The following is a 13,719-nucleotide window of genomic DNA, read 5'->3' as shown; positions in this document are numbered from 1 at the left end:
ATCCTTTTTTAATCCTGAGTCCACCCTAGGACTGTCCACCCTGTTTTTTGTGGCCCAGAGATCTGGTGGTGAATGTGGCATTTACCAAATCCTGTCCAACGGGCTATAGTGAAGCAGGAAGGGGATGGAGATTGATAGTGCTTTAAAAAGAATATTTCCTGCTGCTACAGCTGCTTTTTAAAGAAAAATAAAAAATCACAAACCTCATTAGCAGGCTGAAGTAGGAATATGTCCTCATACATCCTTATTTGAAGCTAGTTTCTGTGCAAATCATTCAACAATCTAATGTTTGGATGCTAGGCTGATTTTTTTTTTTTTTAATCCTTCTGTATAATGAAATCCTAATTTCCCATAGTACAAAACACCTGAGGAAGACACCACTTGGCTGTATGCAAGAGCTGGCTTGTAAAGAATGCATTTGTGTGGTGCTGGAGGCAGTCTGAGGAAATCATGGGTGCAGATTTGGTGAGTGTTTTGCTTGTTTAAAATAAAAAAAAAATGCTCTTGTATGGGCATATGAAACTACTTTTGCTTATGTATGAAGCAATGTTTGACTCTTGAGCTGAAAGATCATTAAGCAAACAAATGCTTCTGAATAGCTATTAAGAGAATGTAATCTGTGCTCTCAGCTGCATTTTCGCAGGTCTACAGTTCATTTACTGTACCAGATTTGATGACAGTGAAATCTGAAAATAAACCTGGTTCAAATTACTTGTTTATGCTGCCTGACAATGTAACACAACATCTTTCTTGAACTTAAAGCTCCCATCTTAAAAAAACAAACAAACAAACAAACAAATAAATCCGCTTTGCTGGTCTGTATACAACAGATTGTTGCACGAGGAGTATGAAGAAATATTTTTCTTAAAACAATAACATTATGTGGTTTAGGTGAAATAGGCATTAATGGTTGCTGTTTGCATTTCCTTCCTTCTGTGGCCTATTTCCAAACAAGGCTGCTGTTCATTCTCACAATAAGTAGGCGACTGATAAAGGCTGGGTGGTTTTTTCTTCCTCTTCACTATAGTGGATCTTGAATCAAACTCATTTGTGGTTGCCTGGAAATCACTGACTATGAAAAGACCATTCTCAGTTAGAAATATCAACCCAACAGCAGGTAGAAATCTTTCATATTGTCTTCCTTCAATGCTAGCTTGTTTGCTTTTTCTTTCCAAAATTTTTGACAGTGCAAGGGAGGAATAACTTATAAAATAATGTAATCTTTTCTATAAGATTTTTATTCATCCCAAATCTATGTTATGATATCAACTTTTGTCCATCGAGAGAACATAATAAAGCAATCTACCTACTGAAAATGTCAGGTATCTCTGCGCTGGAGTATGTACCATCTAGTGAATCACTTCTGCGCAGTGTCTAAGCAACACGCTCCGACTACAAAAGATAGTTCGAAGGCTTCTGGTTTATAATGTTGTTTGTATGCAGACACCAGCACCTTCAGGTAGTAGTAACTTATTGCGGAGCTACTGCCTGCACTTACGCATCCTAAATCCCACAGAATCCCACTATTCTAAGGCTATAGCTGAGAAAAATGAATTTTGTTGCCTATAAAAAAAGTTTAAACAATATTAGTAGGGTCAAAAGCCAAGTAAGAGCAGTACCTGCTACTAGAAAGAGGAGCTGGTGCAGCGGCTTGCCCTGGCACCTTCGGCTGTACAGACAGGCAGCCTTCGCCTCCTCCGGCAAAACGGGTCAGAGACCACCATGGCCAGCTCTTGCTGACCCAGATCTGCTTTCCTACACAAAGAGCTTTATATAAATACATTTAACAACTAAGTACTTCTAAATTCCTGAGAACAAAGTCACATGATGGTCTATCAAAACCAGAACAAACTTCTCAGAGTATAGGCAAATACAGAAGTTGGGAGTCTGGAAGCTGAAACATTAACATAAAAGGGAAGGAATCCAACTTTTGCAGTTACAGAGCACACTGGTCTGGTAACTTTACCATGCATGGATAGTCTGATTTAAAAATACTAAACAAACCAAAACAACCCCTAAATCGTCAAATGGCATTACTGCACTTTATTTCTATTGAATAAAATAATATTTTAGATTACAGTGGTGATTTTAGAGCAGTATTTTTGAAATAAAAGCAATAGAAAACAATAACAAGTCATGAAATAATGCTAGTTCTGTAGTTTCTGTATTATGTATTTTTTTTCTAGTTATCAACACTTAGACATAAAAATCTGTCCTCAGAAAACAGGAGTTGTGAACTCTAATTACTGTATTTGTACGTTTGGGAGAGTCTGAATGCTCTGGTGCTGCTTAGCAAGGGAAAACTACAATTAACAATTGTGATGAGCTAATACTAAAAGGACATAAATTAGAACGGATGTTTACTTTTCTGATGTTATTATTAGAAAGTTACTTGTTTTCATTTCTTGTTTTGTATCCTCATCAATGTCTCAATTTTTCTATACTTTTTCTACCTTTGTGCCTCATTTGGCCTGTGTAGGAAATCACAGCTGTCCTGTATTCTAATTGACTGCTGGCATCGGTTAAGACTTAATTTTATGAGCTGGATGGATCACTGTGAAAGATGGATCACTGTTAAAGAACAGCAGGTATCCATTTTTGATACAATTGTGTTAGAAGCTAGCTAAGTTTCTCCCCTGTTCAGTAGTCTATCTACATGGAAAAACTGTATCATAACAATAGCAGTACAACCCCCCCTAATTCCAGAAATTACCAGTAAAAGCCTGGTTCTGTTGAACTTAAGGGGAGTTTTCCTATTGATTTCAATGAGGTCAGATTTATCCTGTTTTTTCTCTGATTTTTCAATCTCCTGATTTCAGAGCTTCAAACACTTTTAACTTTAGGCAAAATCAAATGCACATACATCAGTCGAGTGATTAGAACTATGCAGACATCTTGCTCAGTTCTAGATGACCCATTAACACTTAGTGACTTGTCTTCAATCAAAGTTTGTTTAGAAGACAACAATTAAACACAGCCGAAATGCCAGAAACCATGCCATTTGACAGAATAACTGTGCACAGGTTGTGGCTTCCTAGTGGGGGGTGGTGCTAGAGGCCCTTCCTCCAGCTCCTGGTGAATGAGGAAGGACTTGCAGTACCACAGACTCCACCAGGGACGAGGGTCCGAGGGCCTAGACCATGCTTGCCTTCACAAGCTAGATTAACCAGTTGCCCACTGTTTGATCTACTGAGGGGAGACAGACTCTTCAAACCTCCTCACCCCATGTTTAACAGCATCATGATGTCTGGTGGTAACAGGATGGTTTTTGATATTGGTCTTGTCAGCAATTAAATGACACCATCCATCACTGCTGCAGCAGAACTCTGATTTCAGGATAGTAATAAACTAAAGCATTTCCCATCTTAGTCCTTCTCAGCTTTGGGATAGTTATTATATTGGTACGTTTGAAAATGCCAACTACTTGGAGGAAAACAGAGTCCATTTCTCAGCATAAAGGAAAATAAAGGGAGGACTATATACTTGCTCTGTATTGTCTCTTAAAATCACCATTGCCAACTAAATAATCTAATCTTCAAGAATTCAGCTACTTCCTTAAGCTCAGTAAGTTAATATGAAAGGCTAGATCCTCAGGTAATACAAATAATTTTTACTCCAATGGCTTCAATATAATAGGGCTATGTTGATTTAACCAGATGAAGTTTGTCCACACATTTTTAAAATTGCTTTGTAACAGACCTTTTTTTTTTTTTTTTTTAGTAAATCCATGTTTCCTAATGGATTCTCTAGGAACTTTCTGTTCTAGAATTGCATTCTGATTTACGTAAAAGTGTTTCTTCCTAAAAATATACAAGATGCATTTGTTCCTTATTGATTTTTCCAGAGTATTCTTCTTTTCTTTCCAATATGCCCTCCTGGCCTCTAACGCAAAGATATTGGAAGTGCAAATTGAAAACAGTTAGCTAAATAGTTTCATCATTCACTGTGAAAACAAAACGATCTGTTCTCTTTTGTGTTCTTTAAATCAATAACATCTTCCATTTCGTTATAAACTCCATCTGCAGTGTTATGGCCTTCCTGTCATTTATTTTTTTCCCTTGCATAACTTACCAATTAATGAAAAGAAAGAGTGACCCCTTAATAAGACCATCTAACAGTTTTCTAGGAAGTCACAGACCAGATCTTCTGTCACTCAACACTGTTAAGAGTAATTCAATTTCTAGAAGAAAATGTTCCATTTTAATACAGGTCAGCTTGAGTATACAGAAAGATTTTAAAACAAGTCTCATCTACAGCCCTTAGTGCAGTCCAAATCACACCCGCAAGTACAGGTAAAAGGCTTAAGCAATTAGCCAGGCAGTGATTTTTCAAAGCACAATGTATATTCTCGCTCTGGAGAAAGAACTTTAAGCATGAGCAGGAGAGGAGATGGAGGTATTTTTCTGACTCTTAATCCAAGAAGTCAAACAAAACCTCCTAGCCCAGGCTGCGGAGCTGCAGGCAGTGGGACTTGAATTCCTAAGTCCTTCAGTTCCTCTAGAAAACAGCATGTTAGCTTCTCAGTCACATACTTTTTTTTGACTGTTGGTACTTTTCCTAATCTCTGCTATCATTTCACAGTGCTGTGAGTTTGCCTTGGGCTTGAAGTTCTCTTTGGAGAAATTACTGTTGTAAAATTAAGTCCCACTGACTTTCACGAAATCTGGAATGCTAGAAAATATGATCGTCGTTCCAAGTCAGTTAGACTCTTGGACAACTTTAACAATTAGGTCAAGAGACCTGAATAGCTTTTCATTTTCCTAAAGAAACATGTATGGCATTTATTGCTTTATTTACAGAAAAGCAGCAAATGATTCCCCAAAGTTTGTTGAATTGATCCGAGGGCCTAGAAATGCAAACTACGTAACAGCAGTGAAACTCTACCTTCTCTTAGCCTGGCTGATGCAATAAGATACTTCTGCATTTAATAGCATGAACTTAATGGTCTTCAGCAATTGATTCTAATATTGTCCTGTAAATGAGGGTGATAGCAATATAGCAGCTCAAAATAATTTCTCATTACACCCTTCCTAAGAATGTACTGCCTAGCACTTTGGGATTGTTATATTATTAGGGATCTTTGAACTCATAAATTTACAGGAAATAGCAAATAATTTACTCAGGTTATTTGTCTCATTCTCTAAATTGATCAGTGGCCACAGGGAGTTTTGTGTGCATGTGCACACTGGTAAATAGATGCTAAATCTCATCCAAAACAAAAAAATTGTTCTAATAAATACTTTCTACTGTTGCATTCATTAAAGACAACATTTTACTCCTGGCTTTCTGATTCAGAATCATGAAACTGGTGAAGAAAAGCAGAAGTTAAGGTTGTCTTGGTCACTGTTTCTGGGTATTTGAGGAACTGCAAAAAGGCAGCATGATAAAGCATGCTTTCCTAAATGCTATCATCTGCTGTGGTATTGCAGGATGTCAAAGGAATATTTAAAAGGAGTGAATATATTTAAAAGTCTACCTGCTAATTTTAAAAGTACTACTTAACATATTGTGCTACTTAAGATTCTATTATGTCTAACCCACAAAATAGTCTACTGTATATTAATTTTCAAATTATTCCTAAGGATTTAAAAGAATATTTTCTGAGGTTATAACTACATTTCTGATTTGCCTTCATCACATGTTTATTTGGTCAGCAACCATCCTCTGAGTCCTAGCTGACTCACTTATGGGAGCCACCGAAAATCTGAATGTCGAAACATTTTGCCAATAAAATGATTTAGAAGTAACTTGCTGGGACCAAATGCTGTCATCCCCTTTACTACTGTGAATAGTACAAGCGTGCATGTACCAAAGGCAGATTCAACCCACAATGACTTACCAAGAGGAAAATGTAACCCCCCACATGAGAATTGTACTTGAAGATTACTATGTTTTTCAATTTCTGCTTCTTTTAAAAATAGTGATCTTTCCCTGTTTCATAATGATTCATGGCACTGGGTACTATGGCAATTTACATTGAAGCACACATCTGAATTGCACAAAACAGACTTCTGTAATGCTCTATAACTCAGTTTGTAAGTGACACTGCAAGTAGATTTGATATAAACACTCTATCTACAAATAATTTAAATAATAAAATTCAAACTATTTTTCAATTTTCTATACTAGATTTTATCAGCTAATGTGTTGCATTTTAACTAAAAATCTAAAATTATTTATGATAGATTATAGTTATCTAATTCAATCTTTGGAAAGATTAGATTTCTGTGTTTAATACTCTGGTTTTATACATTCAATATATATGTATCGTTGTAGAGCTGCTGGACTTTTTTTCTAAGCAACAGCTTGAAAATAATAATCTTGCTTGTCTATGAAGAACACTTTCACAGAAGTGAATAAAACCCTAGGGATTGCTTTATTCTAATTTGGACATCATTTCGGATGGACCTTCAATTAAGGGCTACATTTTCACAATATTAAACATTTGCAGTTATCACATACACATAGGAATTTATTTTACATCAATCTGTAGGTGCAAAAAGATAAACCATTAAAATGACAGGTTAGGTGCTATCACTTTTTCTCACCCAGGACAGAACCTTACAATTGGGTAGTTGCATTGAGCAGGGCTCCCGGCAATGTCAGGTGCTCTCCAGTAAGGGGTGGTAGCATCTGCGTTGTGAAAATCAGCCCTGGCTGTACTTGAGCTGCACAGCACTCGAGAGAGAAATTAGCAGCAGAAAAAGAAACGGGGAAGTCTATGTAGCATATGCAGGAGCCAATTAACTGATATTAATTTCCGTATTTTGCTTTTTTCCTTTTACATCCATTTTGCTAGAAACGTGTTGTAGTAATTACCAGTAGTTTAAGAATAATCTGCAGAACAGGGTACATACAGCACTTAGAGTGTTTTGGAACTGCTGCCGTTAAAAAAAAAAACTACAATGTCGGTCACATTGAATCATGCAGGAATTTTACTCTGGGATAGCAAATATTTGTGGGTATACAGAAATGATGTTAAGCAATCTGTGTACTCAGAAGGTCCACAAAATTTTGATGAAGTGGTAAATGGAGTCCATCTGCTCTGAAATGACTCCATTTATGATCTCAACAGAACAATGTATTTTCCATTTCCTGCAGTTTTTAAATCTTGTTATCTAATCCAACTTTCAGTAAAGACAAGGAATTCTTTTTAACAATTGCTTTATTGGAAGATCCTTTTCTCCTCTCCCCTAAGAAATGGTCTGAATACCCTATGCACTGCTTCCATCTGAATGCTCCAATAATTTCCTAGTGCTTTTCAGGTACATGATGTCCAAAACAGGAACAGGAAGACCTAGGTAAGATTAAGTAACTCGGTCAAGATGCCGCATAAAAGTGTCACAGGGCAGGGAACAGAGGAGCAGAGTCCAGCTCGCTGCCCAGTCCTGTTCCTCAGGCATGTAATCACTTCTCCGGCTGTATTCCTTATACTTGTCCCAAATTGCTGAAACTGGATTTAAATTCTTTTCCAAGATTCCCAGTCCTAAAGCCCAAAACCATTGTGTAATGGCTGCGCAGTCTCGGAAAATACAACATTTCCTATTTGCCCACCAACATACAAGCAGGAGCTTAGGGAGTCAAATGAAGCCATTGTGCTTGTGGTGTGTGCGCTGAACTGCTGCTCCCTCCCAGAGGGTCAATTCAAGCACGTAACTCAGGCCTACAGTGTACAGAAAATACCAGCTGGCTAGCCGTACACAAATGAAAATTGCTGTATTTAGTTACTAACATATTATCGCAGCAATGGTACGACCGTGGATGACTAACGCGTGGCTGTAGCTGCAGGTAGCTGGGCACACGCCTGCCTGCCACGGGCTGCGTGCGGTCACCTGTGACTAACACCTCCCCAGATAAACTTAATCCAAAAATCTACGGAAATCAGCGTTTCTTTCTATTGCCTGCAGTGAGCTTTGCATCAGACTTATATATGGTAGAGCCAGGCTTGGTCAGAAGTAGCAGCCAGATGTTCAAAGCTCGATAGGCTGAGGAATCATTGCCAGCCCGGTGAAACTCACCCAAAACACACCGAGAGGACTCAAGCAGTAAGTAAATGGAGGAATGGGAAACCGGTGCCGCAGGATGGCCTCAGGGATGGCCTGTGAGGGTCAGGTCTCTCATCCCCAGGTGCAGCATGGCTGCTGGTACGTTTAGAGTCCTGCCAAAAGCACTGCAACAGTGGCCAGATGTTAAAAAAGCTGGCTGTAAACCTTCGTACTTTTTAGGGTCCCGGGCAGAAGTTTGTTTCCACACCTCTGCAGTGTGGATGCCAATGGCGATTCACTCCCCCCACATGAATCGGGTTGAGGGGACGCAGACACCCCCCAAGCCCTCACAAACTGTGAGGGACAGGGTGCTGCAGACCCTGCCGGGAGCCCCTCCGGCCTGAAGGGGGGGGTTAGCTGAGGGGCTCCCCCTCCTGCGGGGGGGGGGGGTGGTGTTAAAGGCCAGTGACCGAGGCGAGGCTGAGGCGACCCCGCCCGGACGCCTGACAAGCGGTGACCGTTAGGTGCGCGGCGGGGTCCCCCGCCCCTCTCAGTCGCCTCTGAGGGGCCAGCGGCGGTCCCGCCACCCGCCAGGGGGCAGGCGGGGCGCTGCTGCCGCGCGCGTCCCGCCCTCACCGCGCCGGGGAGGCTCCCCGGGCCCCAGAGATACCTCAGGCGGCGGCGGCGGCGGAGGAGGAGGAGGCGGCGGCGGCGGCGGCGGCGGAGCGCCCGTCCCCAGCCCGGACCCGGTGTCCCGCCGCTGCCGGCTTCTCTTCCGCGGGCCGCAGGTGAGAGACCGCGACGGGAGGGGAGCTGCCCCGGGAGGGTGAGGGCCGGGGGGGGTCGCAGCCCGCTCTCGCGGAGTGGGGCCGCGGGAGCCCGCGGGTGGCCGCCACCCGCGGGCTCCCGCGGCCCCACTCCGCGGAGCACGAAATTAAAAGCGTCGAAGACTTGGTAAGTGGCTTAGATAATGATTATTTACCACTCCTTATTACACCACTTAATACGCTTGGGAACGGCGGACAAATTTTCAGGCCCGTAAAGTTTTCTCCAAGTTTATTTTGCTTAGAAAAGGCAGATTTGGTAAGCTGCGAGGCCTGATAATTTACGTGTGTTTCTGCACACCGGATGAATGGGGAAGTTATTCGCTGGGTTTGTCTTTTGCTTAGCTATGCCCTCGAAAGCCAGAAGCTGACTCTTCTGTTACGCAGTATTTTGGATCCTTTTTTGCTTGTACTTTTTTAGGATAATAGGGCTTTAAATTTCTGAAAGAGGTCCTTAAATATCCAGGGAAAACTTGAAATACCTGCAGAAGGTTGGTTTGTGTCTTTTTTACTGCTGAATAGGTAAGTCACTTTTAATCTTGGTAGGACGTGTTCTGGCATTTCCGTAACAAGTGGGCACTCTGTGTTAGTAAAGGGATTAAACCGTTTTAATACATATAGTACAGCGTTTGATCATTATTGCTAGGCTGTTATGTTTGTAGGTGGCAGATAAAGTATATAATTTAGCAGGGACATATCGTCACCGACGACCCAGGACCATACTAAAGTCCGTTGATCCTGAGCCTTCTTTTATGACCAGTAAGGATGTGGTCAGCAGAAGTGCTGAAGACTGGTAAATACACTTTGAAAGCATTTTTGGACACGCAAAGTAAATATGCAGTGTAATGTTTGAATTTGGTTCAGCGTAGCAGTCTGCTTTTCTCCTGTCAGATGTCTTACATTTTATTTGTATTGCTGTGTGTCTGACACGCTTGGTTGTGGACCAAGACCATGCTGTGCGAAGTGTTGTGCAAATATAAGGTGGGGAAAAGCCATGCAAATACATCTGAAAATTACATTTTTGTTTCTGAGGTGGTTGTGATTTATTATAGGAAATAAAGTGTCCTGTGCTGGACACGGCAATATGAAAATTTCTTCATAGTGGGAAATAGGATGTAACTGTACCTGCATTAGTGACCTTACTGCTTTGTGCTAAGATTCATGATGCAGGGGTCTCTTTTAAAAAAAAAAAAAAAAGAAAAGAAAAGGAGCTAGGAATTTTAAAAGGAACTCTCCTTTAAAAAAAAAAAAAGGAGATATGAACTTTTTTACTTTATGTCTAAAAAGGAAAAGTACCACAAAGAAAGTCTATGGCTATTATATATTTTGAGGATAAATAAGAATAATGTGGTGTTGTCATTTTTTAAAATATTATTCTTAAGCAAGCAGGATTCCAGGAAAGAAAGAGAAAGTTTCTAGGAGGGTTTCATGATTGTGTCTAGGTCAGAAATAAATAAATAGTGTGGCGGTGTGGTTGTGTATGTGTTGGGGGGTTTGTTTGTTTGTTTAGGTATCCTGACCTTTCAATGTTGAAGTACTGATCTGGAAGTTTTTATATGATCCTCTATAGGTGGAAGATTAATGTGTTGCAGGTCTATGTTAAGACCTGTGATACAGTATACTTATGGTATGTTTGTATGTATAGTAAACTAAGTACTTTTGGAAAAAATCTTCATTGCAGTGGTTGACCTTAAAACCAGTATTTGCCAAAGTCACCAACACATTGACAGTTTCCCCCTATCCAGAAATGTAGAATGGAAAATGAGGAGTATGTGGAATACGACTCTGAAAACGGTAAGCCAATACTGATTTCTAATGGCCATTATAGCATGTTATTTATGCTTCCAGAAGCCATTACTAACAGCAATTAGGGTCATTGGGGGTTCTTGTAAAGCAGCCATTAAACTTCTTAATTTTTTTCTTAATGAAGCTAATGTCAACACCATTAAGAGTAAACAAGGAAGATACTTCATTCCCTAATGTATGTGGATACTTATGTCCTCATGGTTTGTGCTAAGTGAAAGAGCAGGTGCTGGTTGAGAGCTAATTAGTTTAGGTGTTAGCCTAGAGACAGATGATCATTGTCTTCTGTTAATGTGGGTGTTTGTGTAATTGCCAGTTGCTCTTAGATTAAAAAAAAGAAAAAGACAATCTCCCCCGTGGAATTACAAAAACATCTCTAAATTGAATTCTGAGATTTATTCTTGGGTTACATCTTTGACTTGGATTTAACATTACAGAATTTATCAAAATGACTCATTCTGATTTTAATTTATTATGAAGGCTGTAAAACGTAGGCTGAAATACTTCATCCAGCGATTCCTCCCTCAGTCTCATGGTTTGTGTTGAAGATACATTTTATCTTTCTGGAAAAGGATCCAGTCTACCTGGATTTGTTTGGTGTTTTGGATTAATAAAATGTAATAGTCAAACTGCACTAAGCATCTGCAGGCAGGGCTTTGGTATTGAAAGTGTCATTTGGGACTTTCTCTATATAGAAATCTTTTTTTTGTAAATCGAAGGTTGTTTTATTAACAGAAGAAATCAGCCTGGGAATTGAGGTGTGTAAGAGCAGATAGCCAATGGAATTGGTGTTGTCCTCTAGCTTACAAAGAGTTGTCTGCTTCAGTGCTGCTTTGACTTACCAAGGTGTGAGGAGCTGTATTCACTAGCAGTGAGCGCGTTGGCATTTGAGGAGCTAACCGGTTCTTTCAAAGACTGAATACTGCATAAATAAGGAGATAATCTATTAAACTAGCATCTGTAGAGTTTCAAGATGATTATTTGCTAAGCTGACAGGATGTTACAGTGTGAAATAGTTTGTAACCATTGTGCAGTTAGATCATCTTGTATTAAAATAAGGAAGTGCAACTTCTTCCTTAGATCATTACGGTATACTTCATGAATAGTCAATGTCTTGTGTTTGCTGAAAAACATATTTTATATTTTACATTTTGAAAACAGTAAAGACATTGATCTGGGATTTCCTCTTACTCTTATTTAAAAAAACACAACATTTTCACCTGGGAGAAAAATCTGTCTTTAAAAAAATGAGTTTTATAACACTTTTATCTCATAATAAACATAATTATCATTGTTGTTTCCAGAGACTTGCAAGTCACTTCAAATAACTATTGCTGTTGCTTGCCTTTTGCCTCTTATACCATCCTATCTTCCTGAGTCACCTCGAGTAGGATCCAGGCTCTGTCTTGCAGTGCCAAGCAGCAGAGTAGTCCATATATGCAGGCAGAGGAGCAAACAATACATTTGATCTTTCCTTTGGAAGTGTTTTTCTTTGCTTAATAAGAATAACATACAATAGTGTAAATATGCTGTAATAATGTTTCCTGCACATCATGTGTAGGTTGCTACTGCTGTGTGTTATGTCTTCAGAGTTAGTAAAATTAAGGTGTAAAAGGTGAAATCATTTTGTCTAGGTTACTCAAAGAGAAATGGCAAAATTTAAGTAGAACATGGTGCTGCTGTTCCTTTCCTCATCAAGGCATTGCTTTACCTCAGTAGCTTGGAGTTATGACGTGAGTTTGTGTCAAAACGTATCCTTCAAACTTATTCATTTTGTGTAGCCTGTTCTCAGTAGCATTTTTATAAAAATCCAATAAACCTTCTCTTCTGTGGCAACCAGGTTGCTGTTTTGATTTTTACAGCACAGGCCCTGCAGTTCAGAGACTTCAGGTCTGTTGGTGCTTTAAAGGCGAAACAAAGTCAAAGCTAGCTCTCATGTGACGCGGGGCCGCACATACCACTTTTCCTAAGAGCTTCCTTCACAGCTAATGGCCAAAATGTTCCTCTCTTTAACAGCTGTTCTGCAATCCTCATTTCAGCATTAAAAGTAGCTTCTGGTCTGTAATTAGAGAGAAGAAACAAACAGGGTGTGTTTAACTTCTGTTTCTGGGCATAAAACTGAGCGAGTAAGTAATGCATGCTAGCTAAAACCAGAAATAACAAAGATTACCAAGGCTGTAACTAACGGCATAAGTCAGAGAAAGGTGACAAGTTTCTTTGAATACGGCTGGCTGTTTCTGGCAACTTCTCTCTGAAGTGCCTCAGTGCTATGCATATGTCCGTGTTCGCTGTAGTGTATATGTGTTTGCTCTGCTCAGGTAGCTTGCAGGGCCTTCTGGTAAAGATAATTGAATGAGATTATTTTCAGACTCATTCTCCTGTGTCCTGCATCGCAGTTTGCTTAAGAGTAGTGATAGGGCTTTGTATCATCTTCTGTTCTGTGTGATGCAGAAACAAGTGCTGTTTGACATGTGAGTTGTCATTCAGCCCACAACAAAAGGAATGTGTTTTTCTGAGATGCTCAGAAGTGTAGCAATAAATTATTTTTTTATAATGCTGCCTTGTAAATGGCTGGTTATAAAGCTGCAAGCATACTCTTGTAATATAATCAATATGAAAATGTTTTAAAAGGAGTTTGATTAAGTTGTAAAGTCTTAAGAGTGCATGCTTTATTTCAAGGAAGGAAACAATGTAGTGAGTTTTATAGGTAGATAAATGTAGAAATAGTTTACATGTGACTATAATTTCATTTTTAATTTGCTACTTGTCACGCTATAAACTTTTGTTATGACTAATAATGGTGAGTTAGCATTTCAATGCGTTGAATAAAATATTTCAGTAAGATGCTCTTCATTTGTAATATAGCCTGGGGTTTAGTCATTATTTACTTAATGTCCAATCTGTTTTCTGCTTTATTTATTTGTATAAAGATTATAATATATTTATGCTAGGGGATTCTTTTAAAGAACTAGTTGATGATCAAATCACCTCGCAGTGACTAATTCTTACTCAGCTATCGTTTTCCGTCCAAGTAACCAAAATGGTGAGGAAACAAGGGGGCCAACAGAATGACAAAGCACATGGAAGGGCTGGGCATGAGTGCAGCT

The 13,719-nt window shown here is 39.5% G+C and overlaps 1 protein-coding gene across 4 annotated transcripts in view; it reads left to right on the top strand.

The window, feature by feature from the left end:
• The first annotated feature begins 8,511 nt into the window (after positions 1-8,511).
• ADCY7 (adenylate cyclase 7) overlaps positions 8,512-13,719 on the top strand; it is a 68,187-nt gene continuing 62,979 nt past the window's right edge. The window contains exons 1-2 of one of the 4 annotated variants that reach the window (XM_075161182.1): positions 8,512-8,773; positions 10,491-10,603. The gene's annotated coding sequence lies outside the window, so the exon portion shown is untranslated. Of the gene's footprint in view, positions 8,774-8,920; positions 10,604-13,719 lie in introns of those variants that run through there. The other 3 variants (XM_075161183.1, XM_075161184.1, XM_075161181.1) reach the window with 3 other exon arrangements.

This window comes from Calonectris borealis, chromosome 12, assembly GCF_964195595.1.
Source record: "Calonectris borealis chromosome 12, bCalBor7.hap1.2, whole genome shotgun sequence".
NCBI classification, from domain to species: Eukaryota; Metazoa; Chordata; class Aves; order Procellariiformes; family Procellariidae; genus Calonectris; species Calonectris borealis.
This window is presented reverse-complemented; position numbering and strand designations above follow the sequence as displayed.